Raw genomic sequence first — 22,085 nt, forward strand, 5'->3', positions numbered from 1 at the left:
TTGTATCGTTTTGTGCGGTTTGGTACCGTATGGATGTACTCGTACGGTATTGCACCGTTTTGGTGTGGTTTGGTACCGTAACGAAGTACTCGTACGGTATTGCACCGTTTTGGTGTGGTTTGGTACCGTAACGAAGTACTCGTACGGTGTTGTACCGTTTTGGTGTGGTTTGGTACCGTATGGATGTACTCGTACGGTGTTGCACCGTTTTGGTGAGGTTTCGTACCGTATGGATGTACTCGTACGGTATTGCACCGTTTTGGTGTGGTTTGGTAACGTATGGCTGTACGGGTACGGTATTGTACCGTTTTGGTGTGGTTTGGTACCGTATGGATGTACTCGTATGGTATTGCGCTGTTTTGGTGTGGTTTGGTACCGTACGGATGTACTCGTACGGTATTGCACCGTTTTGGTGTGGTTTTGTACCGTATGGATGTACACGTACGGTATTGTACCGTTTTGGTGTGTTTTGGTACCATAACGAAGTACTCGTACGGTATTGTACCGCTTTGGTGTGGTTTGGTACCGTATGGATGTACTCGTACGGTATTGCACCGTTTTGGTGTGTTTTGGTACCGTAACGAAGTACTCCTACGGTATTGTACCGTTTTCGTGTGGTTTGGAACCGTATGGATGTACTCGTACGGTATTGCACCGTTTTTGTGTGGTTTGGCACCGTATGGATGTACTCGTACGGTATGTTCCGTTTTGTTGTGGTTTGGTACCGTAACGAAGTACTCGTACGGTATTGCACCGTTTTGGTGTGGTTTGGTACCGTAACGAAGTACTCGTACGGTGTTGTACCGTTTTGGTGTGGTTTGGTACCGTATGGATGTACTCGTACGGTGTTGCACCGTTTTGGTGAGGTTTCGTACCGTATGGATGTACTCGTACGGTATTGCACCGTTTTGGTGTGGTTTGGTAACGTATGGCTGTACGGGTACGGTATTGTACCGTTTTGGTGTGGTTTTGTACCGTATGGATGTACTCGTATGGTATTGCACTGTTTTGGTGTGGTTTGGTACCGTACGGATGTACTCGTACGGTATTGCACCGTTTTGGTGTGGTTTTGTACCGTATGGATGTACACGTACGGTATTGTACCGTTTTGGTGTGTTTTGGTACCATAACGAAGTACTCGTACGGTATTGTACCGCTTTGGTGTGGTTTGGTACCGTATGGATGTACTCGTACGGTATTGCACCGTTTTCGCGTGGTTTGGTACCGTATGGATGTACTCGTACGGTATTGCACCGTTTTGGTGTGGTTTGGTACCGTATGGATGTACGCGTACGGTATTGCACCGTTTTGGTGAGGTTTGTTACCGTATGGATGTACTCTTATGGTTTTGTTCCGTTTTGGTGTGGTTTTGTACCGTAACGAAGCACTCGTACGGTATTGTACAGTTTTTATGTGGTTTGGTACCGTATGGATGTACTCGTACGGTATTGCACCGTTTTGGTGTGGTTTGGTACCGTAGCGAAGTACTCGTACGGTATTGTACCATTTTTGTGCAGTTTGGTACCGTATCGATGTACTCGTACGGTATTGCACCGTTTTGGGGTGGTTTGGTACCGTATGGATGTACTCGTACGGTATTGCACCGTTTTGGCGTGATTTAGTACCGTATGGATGTACTCGTACGGTATTGCACCGTTTTGGTGTGGTTTGGTACCGTATGTATGTACTCGTACGGTATTTTACCGTTTTGGTGCGGTTTGGTACCGTATGGATGTACTCGTACGGTATTGCACCGTTTTGGTGTTGTTTGGTACCGTAACGAAGTACTCGTACGGTATTGCACCGTTTTGGTGTGGTTTGGCACCGTATGGATGTACTCGTACGGTATTGTTCCGTTTTTGTGTGGTTTGGTACCATATGTATGTACTCGTACGGTATTGTACCGTTTTGGTGTGGTTTGGCACCGTAACGAAGTACTCGTACGGTATTGTACCGTTTTGGTGTGGTTTGGAACCGTATGGATGTACTCGTACGGTATTGAACCGTTTTGGTGTGGTTTCGTACCGTATGGATGTACTCGTACGGTATTGCACCGTTTTGGGGTGGTTTGGTGCCGTATGGACGTACTTGTACGGTATTGTACCGTTTTGGTGTGGTTTGGTACCGTAACGAAGTACTCGTACGGTATTGTACCGTTTTGGTGTGGTTTGGTACCGTATGGATGTACTCGTACGGTATTGCACCGTTTTGGTGTGGTTTTGTACCGTATGGATGTACTTGTACGTTATTGCACCGTTTTGGTGAGGTTTGGTACCGTATGGATGTACTCGTACGGTATTGCACAGTTTTGGTGTGGTTTGGAACCGTAACGAAGTACTCGTAAGGTATTGTACCGTTTTGGTGTGGTTTGGTACCGTATGGATGTACTCGTACGGTATTGCACCGTTTTGCTGTGGTTTGGTACCGTATGGATGTACTCGTACGGTATTGTACCATTTTGGTGTGGTTTGGTACCGTAAGGATGTACTCGTACGGTATTGCACCGTTTTGGTGTGGTTTTGTACCGTAACGAAATACTCGTAAGGTATTGTACCGTTTTGGTGTGGTTTGGTACCGTATGGATGTACTCGTACGGTATTGTACCGTTTTGGTGTGTTTTGGTACCGTAACGAAGTACTCCTACGGTATTGTACCGTTTTCGTGTGGTTTGGAACCGTATGGATGTACTCGTACGGTATTGCACCGTTTTTGTGTGGTTTGGCACCGTATGGATGTACTCGTACGGTATTGTTCCGTTTTGGTGTGGTTTGGTACCGTAACGAAGTACTCCTACGGTATTGTACCGTTTTCGTGTGGTTTGGTACCGTATGGATGTACTCGTACGGTATTGCACCGTTTTTGTGTGGTTTGGTACCGTATGGATGTACTCGTACGGTATTGAAAACGGTGTGGTTTGGTACCGTATGGATGTACTCGTACGGTATTTGTACCATTTTGGTGTGGTTTGGTACCGTAACGAAGCACTCGTACGGTTTTGTACCGTTTTGGTGTGGTTTGGTACAGTATGGATGTACTCGTACGGTTTTGCAACGTTTTGGTGTGGTTTTGTACCGTATGGCTGTACTAGTACGGTATTGTGCCGTTTTTGTGTGGTTTTGTACCGTATGAATGTACTCGTACGGTATTGCACCGTTTTGGTGTGGTTTGGTACCGTAGCGAAGTACTCGTACGGTATTGTACCGTTTTTGTGCGGTTTGGTACCGTATGGATGTACTCTTACGGTATTGCACCGTTTTGGGGTGGTTTGGTACCGTATAGATGTACTCGTACGGTATTGCACCGTTTTGGTGTGGTTTGGTACCGTATGTCTGTATTGGTATGGTATTGTACCGTTTTGGTGTGGTTTGGTACCGTATGGATGTACTCGTACGGTATTGTACCGTTTTGGTGAGGTTTGGTACCGAACGGATGTACTCGTACGGTATTGCACCGTTTTGGTGTGGTTTGGTACCGTATGGATGTACTCGTACGGTATTGCCCCGTTTTGGTGTGGTTTGGTACCGTATGGATGTACTCGTACGGTATTGCACCGTTTTGGTGAGGTTTCGTACCGTATGGATGTACTCGTACGGTATTGCACCGTTTTGGTGAGGTTTCGTACCGTATGGATGTACACGTACGGTATTGCACCGTTTTGGTGTGGTTTGGTACCGTATGGATGTACTCGTACGGTATTGCACCGTCTTGGTGTGGTTTGGTACCGTATGGATGTACTCGTACGGTATTGTTCCGTTTTGGGGTGGTTTGGTACCGTATGGATGTACCCGTACGGTATTGCACCGTTTTGGTGTGGTTTGGTACTGTAGCGAAGTACTCGTACGGTATTGTACCATTTTTGTGCAGTTTGGTACCGTATCGATGTACTCGTACGGTATTGCACCGTTTTGGGGTGGTTTGGTACCGTATGGATGTACTCGTACGGTATTGCACCGTTTTGGCGTGGTTTAGTACCGTATGGATGTACTCGTACGGTATTGCACCGTTTTAGTGTGGTTTGGTACCGTATGTATGTACTCGTACGGTATTGTACCGTTTTGGTGCGGTTTGGTACCGTATGGATGTACTCGTACGGTATTGCACCGTTTTGGTGTTGTTTGGTACCGTATGGATGTACTCGTACGGTATTGCACCGTTTTGGCGTGGTTGGTACCGCATGGATGTACTCGTACCGTATTGCACCATTTTGGTGTGGTTTGGCACCGTATGTTTGTACTCGTACGGTATTGTACCGTTTTGGTGTGGTTTGGTACCGTATGGATGTACTCGTACGGTATTTCACCGTTTTGGTGAGGTTTCGTACCGTATGGATGTACTCGTACGGTATTGCACCGTTTTGGTGTGGTTTGGTACCGTATGGCTGTACTGGTACGGTATTGTACCGTTTTGGTGTGGTTTGGTACCGTAAGGATGTACTCGTACGGTATTGCACCGTTTTGGTGTGGTTTTGTACCGTATGGATGTACTCGTACGGTATTGTACCGCTTTGGTGTGTTTTGGTACCGTAACGAAGTACTCGTACGGTATTGAACCGCTTTGGTGTGGTTTGGTACCGTATGGATGTACTCGTACGGTATTGCACCGTTTTGGTGAGGTTTGGTACCGTATCAATGTACTCGTACGGTATTGCACCGTTTTGGTGTGGTTTTTTACCCTATGGATGTACTTGTACGATATTGTACCGTTTTGGTGAGGTTTGGTACCGTATGGATGTACTCGTACGGCATTGCACCGTTTTGGTGTGGTATGGTACCGTAGCGAAGAACTCGTACGGTATTGTATCGTTTTGTTCGGTTTGGTACCGTATGGATGTACTCGTACGGTATTGCACCGTTTTGGTGTGGTTTGGTACCGTAACGAAGTACTCGTACGGTGTTGTACCGTTTTGGTGTGGTTTGGTACCGTATGGATGTACTCGTACGGTGTTGCACCGTTTTGGTGAGGTTTCGTACCGTATGGATGTACTCGTACGGTATTGCACCGTTTTGGTGTGGTTTGGTAACGTATGGCTGTACGGGTACGGTATTGTACCGTTTTGGTGTGGTTTGGTACCGTATGGATGTACTCGTTTGGTATTGCACTGTTTTGGTGTGGTTTGGTACCGTACGGATGTACTCGTACGGTATTGCACCGTTTTGGTGTGGTTTTGTACCGTATGGATGTACACGTACGGTATTGTACCGTTTTGGTGTGTTTTGGTACCATAACGAAGTACTCGTACGGTATTGTACCGCTTTGGTGTGGTTTGGTACCGTATGGATGTACTCGTACGGTATTGCACCGTTTTCGCGTGGTTTGGTACCGTATGGATGTACTCGTACGGTATTGCACCGTTTTGGTGTGGTTTGGTACCGTGTGGATGTACGCGTACGGTATTGCACCGTTTTGGTGTGGTTTGCTACCGTATGGATGTACTCGTACGGTATTGCACCGTTTTTGTGTGGTTTGGTACCGTAATGAAGTACTTGTAAGGTATTGTACCATTTTGGTGTGGTTTGGTACCGTATGGATGTACTCGTAAGGTATTGTACCGTTTTGGTGTGTTTTGGTACCGTAACGAAGTACTCCTACGGTATTGTTCCGTTTTCGTGTGGTTTGGTACCGTATGGATGTACTCGTACGGTATTGCACCGTTTTGGTGTGGTTTGGCACCGAATGGATGTACTCGTACGGTATTGTTCCGTTTTTGTGTGGTTTGGTATCGTATGGATGTACTCGTACGGTATTGTACCATTTTGGTGTGGTTCGGTACCGTAACGAAGTACTCGTACGGTTTTGTACCGTTTTTGTGTGGTTTGGTACCGTATGGATGTACTCGTACGGTATGCACCATTTTGGTGTGGTTTGGTACCGTATGGATGTACTCGTACGGTATTGCACCGTTTTGGTGTGGTTTGGTGCCGTATGGATGTACTCGTACGGTATTGTACCGTTTTGGTATGGTTTTGTACTGTATGGATGTACTCGTACGGTATTGCAACGTTTTGGTGTGGTTTGGTACCGTAACGAAATACTCGTAAGGTATTGTACCGTTTTGGTGTGGTTTGGTACCGTATGGATGCACTCGTACGGTATTGCACCGTTTTGGTGTGGTTTGGTACCGTATGGATGTACTCGTACGGTATTGCACCATTTTGGTGTGGTTTGGCACCGTAACGAAGTACTTGTTCGGTATTGTACCGTTTTGGTGTGGTTTGGAACCGTATGGACGTACTCGTAAGGTATTGCACCGTTTTGGTGTGGTTTCGTACCGTATGGATGTACTCGTACGGTATTGCACCGTTTTGGTGTGGTTTGGTGCCGTATGGATGTACTTGTACGGTATTGTACCGTTTTGGTGTGGTTTGGTACCGTAACGAAGTACTCGTACGGTATTGTACCGTTTTGGTGTGGTTTGGTACCGTATGGATGTACTCGTACGGTATTGCACCGTTTTGGTGTGGTTTTGTACCGTATGGATGTACTTGTACGTTATTGCACCGTTTTGGTGAGGTTTGGTACCGTATGGATGTACTCGTACGGTATTGCACCGTTTTGGTGTGGTTTGGTACCGTAACGAAGTACTCGTAGGGTATTGTACCGTTTTGGTGTGGTTTGGTACCGTATGGATGTACTCGTACGGTATGCACCATTTTGGTGTGGTTTGGTACCGTATGGATGTACTCGTACGGTATGCAACCGTTTTGGTGTGGTTTGGTGCCGTATGGATGTACTCGTACGGTATTGTACCATTTTGGTGTGGTTTGGTACCGTAACGAAGTACTCGTACGGTATTGTACCGTTTTGGTGTGGTTTGGTACCGTATGGATGTACTCGTTCGGTATTGCATCGTTTTGGTGTGGTTTTCTACCGTATGGATGTACTTGTACGTTATTGCACCGTTTTGGTGAGGTTTGGTACCGTATGGATGTACTCGTATGGTATTGCACCGTTTTGGTGTGGTTTGGTACCGTAACGAAATACTCGTAAGGTATTGTACCGTTTTGGTGTGGTTTGGTACCGTATGGATGTACTCGTACGGTATTGTACCGTTTTGGTGTGTTTTGGTACCGTAACGAAGTACTCCTACGGTATTGTACCGTTTTCGTGTGGTTTGGTACCGTATGGATGTACTCGTATGGTATTGCAACGTTTTGGTGTGGTTTGGAACCGTATGGATGTACTCGTACGGTATTGTTCCGTTTTGGTGTGGTTTGGTACCGTATGGATGTACTCGTACGGTATTGTACCATTTTGGTGTGGTTTGGTACCGTATGGATGTACTCGTACGGTATTGTATCGTTTTGGTGTGTTTTGGTACCGTAACGAAGTACTCCTACGGTATTGTACCGTTTTCGTGTGGTTTGGTACCGTATGGATGTACTCGTATGGTATTGCAACGTTTTGGTGTGGTTTGGCACCGTATGGATGTACTCGTACGGTATTGTTCTGTTTTGGTGTGGTTTGGTACCGTATGGATGTACTCGTACGGTATTGTACCATTTTGGTGTGGTTTGGTACCGTAACGAAGTACTCGTACGGTTTTGTTCCGTTTTGGTGTGGTTTAGTACCGTATAGATGTACTCGTACGGTATAGTAACGTTTTGGTGTGATTTGGTACCGTAACGAAGCACTCGTACGGTATTGTACCGTTTTTATGTGGTTTGGTACCGTGTGGATGTACTCATACGGTATTGCACCGTTTTGGTGTGGTTTGGTACCGTGACGAAGTACTCGTACGGTATTCTACCGTTTTGGTGTGGTTTGGTACCGTATGGATGTACTCGTACGGTATTGCACCGTTTTGGTGTGGTTTGGTGCCGTATGGATGTACTCGTACGGTATTGTACCGTTTTGGTTTGGTTTGGCACCGTAACGAAGTACTCGTACGGCATTGTACCCTTTTGGTGTGGTTTGGTACCGTATGGATGTACTCGTACGGTATGCACCATTTTGGTGTGGTTTGGTACCGTATGGATGTACTCGTACGGTATTGTACCGTTTTGGTGTGGTTTGGTACCGTATGGATGTACTCGTACGGTATGCACCATTTTGGTGTTGTTTGGATGTACTCGTACGGTATTGTACCGTTTTGGTGTGGTTTGGTACCGTATGGATGTACTCGTACGGTATGCACCATTTTGGTGTGGTTTGGTACCGTATGGATGTACTCGTACGGTATTGCACCGTTTTGGTGTGGTTTGGTGCCGTATGGATGTACTCGTACGGTATTGTACCGTTTTGGTGTGGTTTTGTACCGTATGGATGTACTCATACGGTAATGCAACGTTTTGGTGTGGTTTTGTACCGTAACGAAATACTCATAAATTATTGTACCGTTTTGGTGTGGTTTGGTACCGTATGGATGTACTCGTACGGTATTGCACCGTTTTGGTGTGGTTTGGTGCCGTATGGATGTACTCGTACGGTATTGTACCGTTTTGGTGTGGTTTGGTACCGTATGGATGTACTCGTACGGTATGCACCATTTTGGTGTTGTTTGGATGTACTCGTACGGTATTGTACCGTTTTGGTGTGGTTTGGTACCGTATGGATGTACTCGTACGGTATGCACCATTTTGGTGTGGTTTGGTACCGTATGGATGTACTCGTACGGTATTGCACCGTTTTGGTGTGGTTTGGTGCCGTATGGATGTACTCGTACGGTATTGTACCGTTTTGGTGTGGTTTTGTACCGTATGGATGTACTCGTACGGTATTGCAACGTTTTGGTGTGGTTTGGTACCGTAACGAAATACTCGTAAATTATTGTACCGTTTTGGTGTGGTTTGGTACCGTATGGATGTACTCGTACGGTATTGCACCGTTTTGGTGTGGTTTGGTGCCGTATGGATGTACTCGTACGGTATTGTACCGTTTTGGTGTGGTTTGGTACTGTAACGAAGTACTCGTTCGGTATTGTACCGTTTTGGTGTGGTTTGGAACCGTATGGATGTACTCGTACGGTATTGCACCGTTTTGGTGTGGTTTCGTACCGTATGGATGTACTCGTACGGTATTGCACCGTTTTGGTGTGGTTTGGTACCGTAACGAAGTACTCGTACGGTATTGTACCGTTTTTGTGTGGTTTGGTACCGTATGGATGTACTCGTTCGGTATTGCATCGTTTTGGTGTGGTTTTGTACCGTATGGATGTACTTGTACGTTATTGCACCGTTTTGGTGAGGTTTGGTACCGTATGGATGTACTCGTACGGTATTGCACCGTTTTGGTGTGGTTTGGTACCGTAACGAAGTACTCGTATGGTATTGTACCGTTTTGGTGTGGTTTGGTACCGTATGGATGTACTCGTACAGTATTGCACCGTTTTGGTGTGGTTTGGTACCGTATGGATGTACTCGTACGGTATTGTACTGTTTTGGTGTGGTTTGGTACCGTATGGATGTACTCGTATGGTATTGCACCGTTTTGGTGTGGTTTGGTACCGTAACGAAATACTCGTAAGGTATTGTACCGTTTTGGTGTGGTTTGGTACCGTATGGATGTACTCGTACGGTATTGCACCGTTTTGGTGTGGTTTCGTGCCGTATGGATGTACTCGTACGGTATTGTACCGTTTTGGTTTGGTTTGGCACCGTAACGAAGTACTCGTACGGCATTGTACCGTTTTGGTGTGGTTTGGTACCGTATGGATGTACTCGTACGGTATGCACCATTTTGGTGTGGTTTGGTACCGTATGGATGTACTCGTACGGTATTGCACCATTTTGGTGTGGTTTGGTGCCGTATGGATGTACTCGTACGGTATTGTACCGTTTTGGTGTGGTTTGGTACCGTATGGATGTACTCGTACGGTATTGCACCGTTTTGGTGTGGTTTGGTGCCGTATGGATGTACTCGTACGGTATTCTACCGTTTTGGTGTGGTTTTGTACCGTATGGATGTACTCGTACGGTATTGCAACGTTTTGGTGTGGTTTGGTACCGTAACGAAATACTCGTAAATTATTGTACCGTTTTGGTGTGGTTTGGTACCGTATGGATGTACTCGTACGGTATTGCACCGTTTTGGAGTGGTTTGGTGCCGTATGGATGTACTCGTACGGTATTGTACCGTTTTGGTGTGGTTTGGTACTGTAACGAAGTACTCGTTCGGTATTGTACCGTTTTGGTGTGGTTTGGAACCGTATGGATGTACTCGTACGGTATTGCACCGTTTTGGTGTGGTTTCGTACCGTATGGATGTACTCATACGGTATTGCACCGTTTTGGTGTGGTTTGGTACCGTAACGAAGTACTCGTACGGTATTGTACCGTTTTGGTGTGGTTTGGTACCGTATGGATGTACTCGTTCGGTATTGCATCGTTTTGGTGTGGTTTTGTACCGTATGGATGTACTTGTACGTTATTGCACCGTTTTGGTGAGGTTTGGTACCGTATGGATGTACTCGTACGGTATTGCACCGTTTTGGTGTGGTTTGGTACCGTAACGAAGTACTCGTAGGGTATTGTACCGTTTTGGTGTGGTTTGGTACCGTATGGATGTACTCGTACGGTATTGCACCGTTTTGGTGTGGTTTTGTACCGTATGGATGTACTCGTACGGTATTGTACCGTTTTGGTGTGGTTTGGTACCGTATGGATGTACTCGTAAGGTATTGCACCGTTTTGGTGTGGTTTGGTACCGTATGGATGTACTCGTACGGTATTGTACCGTTTTGGTGTGGTTTTGTACCGTATGGATGTACTCGTACGGTATTGTACCGTTTTGGTGTGTTTTGGTACCGTAACGAAGTACTCCTACGGTATTGTACCGTTTTCGTGTGGTTTGGTACCGTATGGATGTACTCGTATGGTATTGAAACGTTTTGGTGTGGTTTGGCACCGTATGGATGTACTCGTACGGTATTGTTCCGTTTTGGTGTGGTTTGGTACCGTATGGATGTACTCGTACGGTATTGTACCATTTTGGTGTGGTTTGGTACCGTATCGATGTACTCGTACGGTATTGTACCGTTTTGGTGTGTTTTGGTACCGTAACGAAGTACTCCTACGGTATTGTACCGTTTTCGTGTGGTTTGGTACCGTATGGATGTACTCGTATGGTATTGCAACGTTTTGGTGTGGTTTGGCACCGTATGGATGTACTCGTACGGTATTGTTCCGTTTTGGTGTGGTTTGGTACCGTATGGATGTACTCGTACGGTATTGTACCATTTTGGTGTGGTTTGGTACCGTAACGAAGTACTCGTACGGTTTTGTTCCGTTTTGGTGTGGTTTAGTACCGTATAGATGTACTCGTACCGTATAGTAACGTTTTGGTGTGGTTTGGTACCGTAACGAAGCACTCGTACGGTATTGTACCGTTTTTATGTGGTTTGGTACCGTGTGGATGTACTCGTACGGTATTGCACCGTTTTGGTGTGGTTTGGTACCGTAACGAAGTACTTGTACGGTATTTGTACCGTTTTGGTGTGGTTTGGTACCGTATGGATGTACTCGTACGGTATGCACCATTTTGGTGTGGTTTGGTACCGTATGGATGTACTCGTACGGTATTGCACCGTTTTGGTGTGGTTTGGTGCCGTATGGATGTACTCGTACGGTATTGTACCGTTTTGGTGTGGTTTTGTACCGTATGGATGTACTCGTATGGTATTGCAACGTTTTGGTGTGGTTTGGTACCGTAACGAAATACTCGTAAATTATTGTACCGTTTTGGTGTGGTTTGGTACCGTATGGATGTTCTCGTACGCTATTGCACCGTTTTGGTGTGGTTTGGTGCCGTATGGATGTACTCGTACGGTATTGTACCGTTTTGGTGTGGTTTGGTACTGTAACGAAGTACTCGTTCGGTATTGTACCGTTTTGGTGTGGTTTGGAACCGTATGGATGTACTCGTACGGTATTGCACCGTTTTGGTGTGGTTTCGTACCGTATGGATGTACTCGTACGGTATTGCACCGTTTTGGTGTGGTTTGGTACCGTAACGAAGTACTCGTACGGTATTGTACCGTTTTGGTGTGGTTTGGTACCGTATGGATGTACTCGTTCGGTATTGCATCGTTTTGGTGTGGGTTTGTACCGTATGGATGTACTTGTACGTTATTGCACTGTTTTGGTGAGGTTTGGTACCGTATGGATGTACTCGTATAGTATTGCACCGTTTTGGTGTGGTTTGGTACCGTAACGAAGTACTCGTATGGTATTGTACCGTTTTGGTGTGGTTTGGTACCGTGTGGATGTACTCGTACGGTATTGCACCGTTTTGGTGTGGTTTGGTACCGTATGGATGTACTCGTACGGTATTGTACCGTTTTGGTGTGGTTTGGTACCGTATGGATGTACTCGTACGGTATTGCACCGTTTTGGTGTGGTTTGGTACCGTATGGATGTACTCGTACGGTATTGCACCGTTTTGGTGTGGTTTGGTACCGTAACGAAATACTCGTAAGGTCTTGTACCTTTTTGGTGTGGTTTGGTACCGTATGGATGTACTCGTACGGTATTGTACCATTTTGGTGTGTTTTGGTACCGTAACGAAGTACTCCTACGGTATTGTACCGTTTTGGTGTGGTTTGGTACCGTATGGATGTACTCGTACGGTATTGCACCATTTTGGTGTGGTTTGGTACCGTATGGATGTACTCGTACGGTATTGCATCGTTTTGGAGTGGTTTGGTACCGTATGGATGTACGCGTACGGTATTGCACCGTTTTGGTTAGGTTTGTTACCGTATGGATCTACTCGTTTGGTTTTGTACCGTTTTGGTGTGGTTTGGAACCGTAACGAAGCACTCGAACGGTATTGTACCGTTTTGGTGTGGTTTGGTACCGTCTGGATGTACTCGTACGGTATTGTACTGTTTTGGTGTGGTTTGGTACCGTATGGATGTACGCGAACGGTATTGCACCGTTTTGGTGAGGTTTGGTACCGTATGGATGTACTCGTACGGTATTGTACCGTTTTGGTGTGGTTTGGTACCGTAACGAAGTACTCGTACGGGATTGTACCGTTTTGGTTTGGTTTGGTACCGTATGGATGTACTCGTACGGTATTGCATCGTTTTGGAGTGGTTTGGTACCGTATGGATGTACGCGTACGGTATTGCACCGTTTTGGTTAGGTTTGTTACCGTATGGATGTACTCGTTTGGATTTGTACCGTTTTGGTGTGGTTTGGAACCGTAACGAAGCACTCGAACGGTATTGTACCGTTTTTGTGTGGTTTGGTACCGTCTGGATGTACTCGTACGGTATTGTACTGTTTTTGTGTGGTTTGGTACCGTATGGATGTACGCGAACGGTATTGCACCGTTTTGGTGTGGTTTGGTACCGTATGGATGTACTCGTAAGGTATTGTACCGTTTTGGTGTGTTTTGGTACCGTAACGAAGTACTCCTACGGTATTGTACCGTTTTAGTGTGGTTTGGTACCGTATGGATGTACTCGTACGGTATTGTACCATTTTGGTGTGGTTTGGTACCGTATGGATGTACTCGTACGGTATTACACCGTTTTGGTGTGGTTTGGTACCGTAACGAAGTACTCGTAAGGTATTGTACCGTTTTGGTGTCGTTTCGTACCGTATGGATGTACTCGTACGGTATTGCACCGTGTTGGTGAGGTTTCGTACCGTATGGATGTACTCGTACGGTATTGCACCGTTTTGGTGTTGTTTGGTGCCGTATGGATGTACTCGTACGGTATTGTACCGTTTTGGTGTGGTTTTGTAACGTATGGATGTACTCGTACGGTATTGCAACGTTTTGGTGAGGTTTGGTACCGTAACGAAATACTCGTAAATTATTGTACCGTTTTGGTGTGGTTTGGTACCGTATGGATGTACTCGTACGGTATTGCACCGTTTTGGTGTGGTTTGGTGCCGTATGGATGTACTCGTACGGTATTGCACCGTTGTGGTGTGGTTTGGTGCCGTATGGATGTACTCGTACGGTATTGTACCGTTTTGGTGTGGTTTGGTACCGTATGGATGTACTCGTACGGTATTGTACCGTTTTGGTGTGTTTTGGTACCGTAACGAAGTACTCCTACGGTATTGTACCGTTTTCGTGTGGTTTGGTACCGTAGGGATGTACTCGTACGGTATTGCACCGTTTTGGTGTGGTTTGGTACCGTAACGAAGTACTCGTAAGGTATTGTACCGTTTTGGTGTCGTTTGGTACCGTATGGATGTACTCGTACGGTATTGCACCGTGTTGGTGAGGTTTCGTACCCTATGGATGTACTCGTACGGTATTGCACCGTTTTGGTGTGGTTTGGTGCCGTATGGATGTACTCGTACGGTATTGCACCGTTGTGGTGTGGTTTGGTGCCGTATGGATGTACTCGTACGGTATTGTACCGTTTTGGTGTGGTTTGGTACCGTATGGATGTACTCGTACGGTATTGTACCGTTTTGGTGTGTTTTGGTACCGTAACGAAGTACTCCTACGGTATTGTACCGTTTTCGTGTGGTTTGGTACCGTAGGGATGTACTCGTACGGTATTGCACCGTTTTCGTGTGGTTTGGTACCGTACGGATGTACTCGTACGGTATTGCACCGTTTTGGTGTGGTTTGGTGCCGTATGGATGTACTCGTACGGTATTGCACCGTTGTGGTGTGGTTTGGTACCGTACGGATGTACTCGTACGGTATTGTACCGTTTTGGTGTGGTTTTGTACCGTATGGATGTACTCGTACGGTATTGTACCGTTTTGGTGTGGTTCGGTACCGTATGGATGTACTCGTACGGTATTGCACCGTTTTAGTATGGTTTGGCACCGTATGGATGTACTCGTACGGTATTGTTCCGTTTTGGTGTGGTTTGGTACCGTATGGTTGTACTCGTACGGTATTGTACCATTTTGGTGTGGTTTGGTACCGTAACGAAGTACTCGTACGGTTTTGTACCGTTTTGGTGTGGTTTGGTACCGTAACGAAGTACTCGTACGGTATTGTACCGTTTTGGTGTGGTTTCGTACCGTATGGATGTACTCGTACGGTATTGCACCGTTTTGGTGTGGTTTGGTACCGTATGGATGTACTCGTACGGTATTACACCGTTTTGGTGTGGTTTGGTACCGTAACGAAGTACTCGTAAGGTATTGTACCGTTTTGGTGTCGTTTCGTACCGTATGGATGTACTCGTACGGTATTGCACCGTGTTGGTGAGGTTTCGTACCGTATGGATGTACTCGTACGGTATTGCACCGTTTTGGTGTTGTTTGGTGCCGTATGGATGTACTCGTACGGTATTGTACCGTTTTGGTGTGGTTTTGTAACGTATGGATGTACTCGTACGGTATTGCAACGTTTTGGTGAGGTTTGGTACCGTAACGAAATACTCGTAAATTATTGTACCGTTTTGGTGTGGTTTGGTACCGTATGGATGTACTCGTACGGTATTGCACCGTTTTGGTGTGGTTTGGTGCCGTATGGATGTACTCGTACGGTATTGCACCGTTGTGGTGTGGTTTGGTGCCGTATGGATGTACTCGTACGGTATTGTACCGTTTTGGTGTGGTTTGGTACCGTATGGATGTACTCGTACGGTATTGTACCGTTTTGGTGTGTTTTGGTACCGTAACGAAGTACTCCTACGGTATTGTACCGTTTTCGTGTGGTTTGGTACCGTAGGGATGTACTCGTACGGTATTGCACCGTTTTGGTGTGGTTTGGTACCGTAACGAAGTACTCGTAAGGTATTGTACCGTTTTGGTGTGGTTTGGAACCGTAACGAAGCACTCGAACGGTATTGTACCGTTTTTGTGTGGTTTGGTACCGTCTAGATGTACTCGTACGGTATTGTACTGTTTTTGTGTGGTTTGGTACCGTATGGATGTACGCGAACGGTATTGCACCGTTTTGGTGTGGTTTGGTACCGTATGGATGTACTCGTACGGTATTGTACCGTTTTGGTGTGTTTTGGTACCGTAACGAAGTACTCCTACGGTATTGTACCGTTTTAGTGTGGTTTGGTACCGTATGGATGTACTCGTACGGTATTGTACCATTTTGGTGTGGTTTGGTACCGTATGGATGTACTCGTACGGTATTACACCGTTTTGGTGTGGTTTGGTACCGTAACGAAGTACTCGTAAGGTATTGTACCGTTTTGGTGTCGTTTCGTACCGTATGGATGTACTCGTACGGTATTGCACCGTGTTGGTGAGGTTTCGTACCGTATGGATGTACTCGTACGGTATTGCACCGTTTTGGTGTTGTTTGGTGCCGTATGGATGTACTCGTACGGTATTGTACCGTTTTGGTGTGGTTTTGTAACGTATGGATGTACTCGTACGGTATTGCAACGTTTTGGTGAGGTTTGGTACCGTAACGAAATACTCGTAAATTATTGTACCGTTTTGGTGTGGTTTGGTACCGTATGGATGTACTCGTACGGTATTGCACCGTTTTGGTGTGGTTTGGTGCCGTATGGATGTACTCGTACGGTATTGCACCGTTGTGGTGTGGTTTGGTGCCGTATGGATGTACTCGTACGGTATTGTACCGTTTTGGTGTGGTTTGGTACCGTATGGATGTACTCGTACGGTATTGTACCGTTTTGGTGTGTTTTGGTACCGTAACGAAGTACTCCTACGGTACTGTACCGTTTTCGTGTGGTTTGGTACCGTAGGGATGTACTCGTACGGTATTGCACCGTTTTGGTGTGGTTTGGTACCGTAACGAAGTACTCGTAAGGTATTGTACCGTTTTGGTGTCGTTTGGTACCGTATGGATGTACTCGTACGGTATTGCACCGTGTTGGTGAGGTTTCGTACCCTATGGATGTACTCGTACGGTATTGCACCGTTTTGGTGTGGTTTGGTGCCGTATGGATGTACTCGTACGGTATTGCACCGTTGTGGTGTGGTTTGGTGCCGTATGGATGTACTCGTACGGTATTGTACCGTTTTGGTGTGGTTTGGTACCGTATGGATGTACTCGTACGGTATTGTACCGTTTTGGTGTGTTTTGGTACCGTAACGAAGTACTCCTACGGTATTGTACCGTTTTCGTGTGGTTTGGTACCGTAGGGATGTACTCGTACGGTATTGCACCGTTTTCGTGTGGTTTGGTACCGTACGGATGTACTCGTACGGTATTGCACCGTTTTGGTGTGGTTTGGTGCCGTATGGATGTACTCGTACGGTATTGCACCGTTGTGGTGTGGTTTGGTACCGTACGGATGTACTCGTACGGTATTGTACCGTTTTGGTGTGGTTTTGTACCGTATGGATGTACTCGTACGGTATTGTACCGTTTTGGTGTGGTTCGGTACCGTATGGATGTACTCGTACGGTATTGCACCGTTTTAGTATGGTTTGGCACCGTATGGATGTACTCGTACGGTATTGTTCCGTTTTGGTGTGGTTTGGTACCGTATGGTTGTACTCGTACGGTATTGTACCATTTTGGTGTGGTTTGGTACCGTAACGAAGTACTCGTACGGTTTTGTACCGTTTTGGTGTGGTTTGGTACCGTAACGAAGTACTCGTACGGTATTGTACCGTTTTGGTGTGGTTTCGTACCGTATGGATGTACTCGTACGGTATTGCACCGTTTTGGTGTGGTTTGGTACCGTATGGATGTACTCGTACGGTATTGTACCATTTTGGTGTGGTTTGGTGCCGTATGGATGTACTCGTACGGTATTGCACCGTTTTGGTGAGGTTTCGTACCGTATGGATGTACTCGTACGGTATTGCACCCTTTTGGTGTGGTTTGGTGCCGTATGGATGTACTCGTACGGTATTGTACCGTTTTGGTGTGGTTTGGTACCGTAACGAAGTACTCGTACGGTATTGTACCGTTTTGGTGTGGTTTGGTCCCGTATGGATGTACTCGTACGGTATTGCACCGTTTTGGTGAGGTTTGGTACCGTAGGATGTACTCGTACGGTATTTTACTGTTTTGGTGTGGTTTGGTACTGTAACGAAGCGCTCGTACGGTATTGTACCGTTTTGGTGTGGTTTGGTACCGTATGGATGTACTCGTACGGTATTGAACCGTTTTGGTGTGGTTTGGTACCGTATGGATATACTCGTACGCTATTGCAGAGTTTTGGTGTGGTTTTGTACCGTATGGATGTACTCGTACGGTATTGTACCGTTTAGTGTGTTTTGGTACCGTAACGAAGTACTTCTACGGTATTGTACCGTTTTAGTGTGGTTTGGTACCGTATGGATGTACTCGTACGGTATTGTACCATTTTGGTGTGGTTTGGTACCGTATGGATGTACTCGTACGGTATTGCACCGTTTTGGTGTGGTTTGGTACCGTAACGAAGTACTCGTAAGGTATTGTACCGTTTTGGTGTCGTTTGGTACCGTATGGATGTACTCGTACGGTATTGCACCGTGTTGGTGAGGTTTCGTACCCTATGGATGTACTCGTACGGTATTGCACTGTTTTGGTGTGGTTTGGTTCCGTATGGATGTACTCGTACGGTATTGTACCGTTTTGGTGTGTTTTGGTACCGTAACGAAGTACTCCTACGGTATTGTACCGTTTTCGTGTGGTTTGGTACCGTATGGATGTACTCGTACGGTATTGCACCGTTTTGGTGTGGTTTGGCACCGTATGGATGTACTCGAACGGTATTGTTCCGTTTTGGTGTGGTTTGGTATCGTATGGATGTACACGTACGGTATTGTAACATTTTGGAGTGGTTTGGTACCGTAACGAAGTACTCGTACGGTTTTGTACCGTTTTGGTGTGGTTTGGTACAATATGGATGTACTCGTACGGTATTGCACCGTTTTGGTGTGGTTTGGTACCGTATGGATGTACTCGTACGGTATTGTACCATTTTGGTGTGGTTTGGTACCGTATGGATGTACTCGTACGGTATTGCACCGTTTTGGTGTGGTTTGGTACCGTAACGAAGTACTCGTAAGGTATTGTACCGTTTTGGTGTCGTTTGGTACCGTATGGATGTACTCGTACGGTATTGCACCGTGTTGGTGAGGTTTCGTACCGTATGGATGTACTCGTACGGTATTGCACTGTTTTGGTGTGCTTTGGTTCCGTATGGATGTACTCGTACGCCATTGCACCGTTTTGGTGTGGTTTTGTACCGTATGGATATACTCGTACGGTATTGTACCGTTTTGGTGTGTTTTGGTACCGTAACGAAGTACTTCTACGGTATTGTACCGTTTTAGTGTGGTTTGGTACCATATAGATGTAATCGTAAAATATTGCACCGTTTTTGTGTGGTTTGGCACCGTATGGATGTACTCGTACGATATTGTTTCGTTTTGGTGTGGTTTGGTACCGTATGGTTGTACTCGTACGGTATTGTACTATTTTGGTGTGGTTTGGTACCGTAACGAAGTACTCGTACGGTTTTGTACCATTTTGGTGTGGTTTGGTACCGTATGGATGTACTCCTACGGTATTGTACCGTTTTGGTGTGGTTTGGTACCGTAACGAAGTACTCGTACGGTATTGCACCGTTTTGGTGTGGTTTGGTACGGTATGGATGTACTCGTACGGTATTGCACCGTTTTGCTGTGGTTTGGTACCGTATGGACGTACTCGTATGGTATTGCACTGTTTTGGGGTGGTTTGGTACCGTATGGATGTACTCGTACGCTATTGCACCGTTTTGGTGTGGTTTTGTACCGTATGGATGTACTCGTACGGTATTGTACCGTTTTTGTGTGGTTTGGTACCGTATGGATGTACTCGTACGGTATTGCACCGTTTTGGTGTGGTTTGGTACCGTATGGATGTACTCGTATGGTATTGCACTGTTTTGGTGTGGTTTGGTACCGTATGGATGTACTCGTACGCTATTGCACTGTTTTGGTGTGGTTTTGTACCGTATGGATGTACTCGTACGGTATTGTACCGTTTTGGTTTGTTTTTGTACCGTAACGAAGTACTCCTACGGTATTGTAGTTTTCGTGTAGTTTGGTACCGTATGCATGTACTCGTACGGTATTGCACCGTTTTGGTGTGGTTTGGCACCGTATGGATGTACTCGAACGGTATTGATCCGTTTTGGTGTGGTTTGGTATCGTATGGATGTACACGTACGGTATTGTACCATTTTGGTGTGGTTTGGTACCGTAACGAAGTACTCGTACGGTTTTGTACCGTTTTGGTGTGGTTTTGTACCGTATGGATGTACTCGTACGGTATTGCACCGTTTTGGTGTGGTTTGGTACCGTAACGAAGTACTCTTAAGGTATTGTACCGTTTTGGTGTGGTTTGGTACCGTATGGATGTACTCGTACGGTATTGCACCGTTTTGGTGTTGTTTGGTACCGTATGGATGTACTCGTACGGTATTGTACCCTTTGGTGTGGTTTGGTACCGTATGGATGTACTCGTACGGTATTGCACCGTTTTGGTGTGGTTTGGTACCGTAACGAAGTACTCTTAAGGTATTGTACCGTTTTGGTGTGGTTTGGTACCGTATGGATGTACTCGTACGGTATTGCACCGTTTTGGTGTTGTTTGGTACCGTATGGATGTACTCGTACGGTATTGTACCCTTTGGTGTGGTTTGGTACCGTATGGATGTACTCGTACGGTATTGCACCGTTTTGGTGAGGTTTCGTACCGTATGGATGTACTCGTATGGTAATGTACTCGTACGGTATTGCACCGTTTTGGTGTGGTATGGTACCGTATGGATGTACTCGTACGGTATTGGACTGTTTTTGTGTGGTTTGGTACCGTATGGATGTACGCGAACGGTATTGCACCGTTTTGGTGAGGTTTGTTACCGTATGGATGTACTCTTATGGTTTTGTACCGTTTTGGTGTGGTTTTGTACCGTATGGATGTACTTGTACGTTATTGCACCGTTTTGGTGAGGTTTGGTACCGTATGGATGTACTCGTATGGTATTGCACCGTTTTGGTGTGGTTTGGTACCGTAACGAAGTACTCGTACGGTATTGTACCGTTTTGGTGTGGTTTGGTACCGTATGGATGTACTCGTACGGTATTGCACCGTTTTGGTGTGGTTTGGTACCGTATGGATGTACTCGTACGGTATTGTACCATTTTGGTGTGGTTTTGTACCGTATGGATGTACTCGTACGGTATTGCACCGTTTTTGTGTGGTTTGGTACCGTAACGAAGTACTCGTCAGGTATTGTACCATTTTGGTGTCGTTTGGTACCGTATGGATGTACTCGTACGGTATTGCACCGTGTTGGTGAGGTTTCGTACCGTATGGATGTACTCGTACGGTATTGCACTGTTTTCGTGTGGTTTGGTACCGTATGGATGTACTCGTACGCTATTGCACCGTTTTGGTGTGGTTTTGTACCGTATGGATGTACTCGTACGGTATTGTACCGTTTTGGTGTGTTTTGGTACCGTAACGAAGTACTCCTACGGTATTGTACCGTTTTGGTGTGGTTTGGTCCCGTATGGATGTACTCGTACGGTATTGCACCGTTTTGATGTGGTTTGGTACCGTATTGATGTACTCGTACGGTATTGCACCGTTTTGGTGTGGTTTGGTACCGTAACGAAGTACTCATACGGTATTGTACCGTTTTGGTGTGGTTTGGTACCGTATGGATGTACTCGTATGGTACTGCACCATTTTGGTGTGGTTTTGTACCGTATGGATGTAATTGTACATTATTGCACCGTTTTGGTGAGGTTTGGTACCGTATGGATGTACTCGTATGGTAATGCACCGTTTTGGTGTGGTTTGGTACCGTAACGAAGTACTCGTACGGTATTGTACCGTTTTGGTGTGGTTTGGTACCGTATGGATGTACTCGTACGGTACTGCACCGTTTTGTTTGGTTTTGTACCGTATGGATGTACTTGTACGTTATTGCACCGTTTTGGTGAGATTTGGTACCGTATGGATGTACTCATACGGTATTGCACCGTTTTGGTGTGGTTTGGTACCGTAACAAAGTACTCGTAAGGTATTGTACCGTTTTGGTGTGGTTTGGTACCGTATGGATGTACTTGTACGGTATTGCATCGTTTTGGTGTGGTTTGGTACCGTATGGATGTACTGGTACGGTATTGTACCGTTTTTGTGTTGTTTGGTACCGTATGGATGTACTCGTACGGTATTGCACCGTTTTGGTGAGGTTTGGTACCGCAACGAAGTACTCGTATGGTGTTGTACCGTTT

Source organism: Rhododendron vialii, chromosome 9a (assembly GCF_030253575.1).
Source record: "Rhododendron vialii isolate Sample 1 chromosome 9a, ASM3025357v1".
NCBI classification, from domain to species: Eukaryota; Viridiplantae; Streptophyta; class Magnoliopsida; order Ericales; family Ericaceae; genus Rhododendron; species Rhododendron vialii.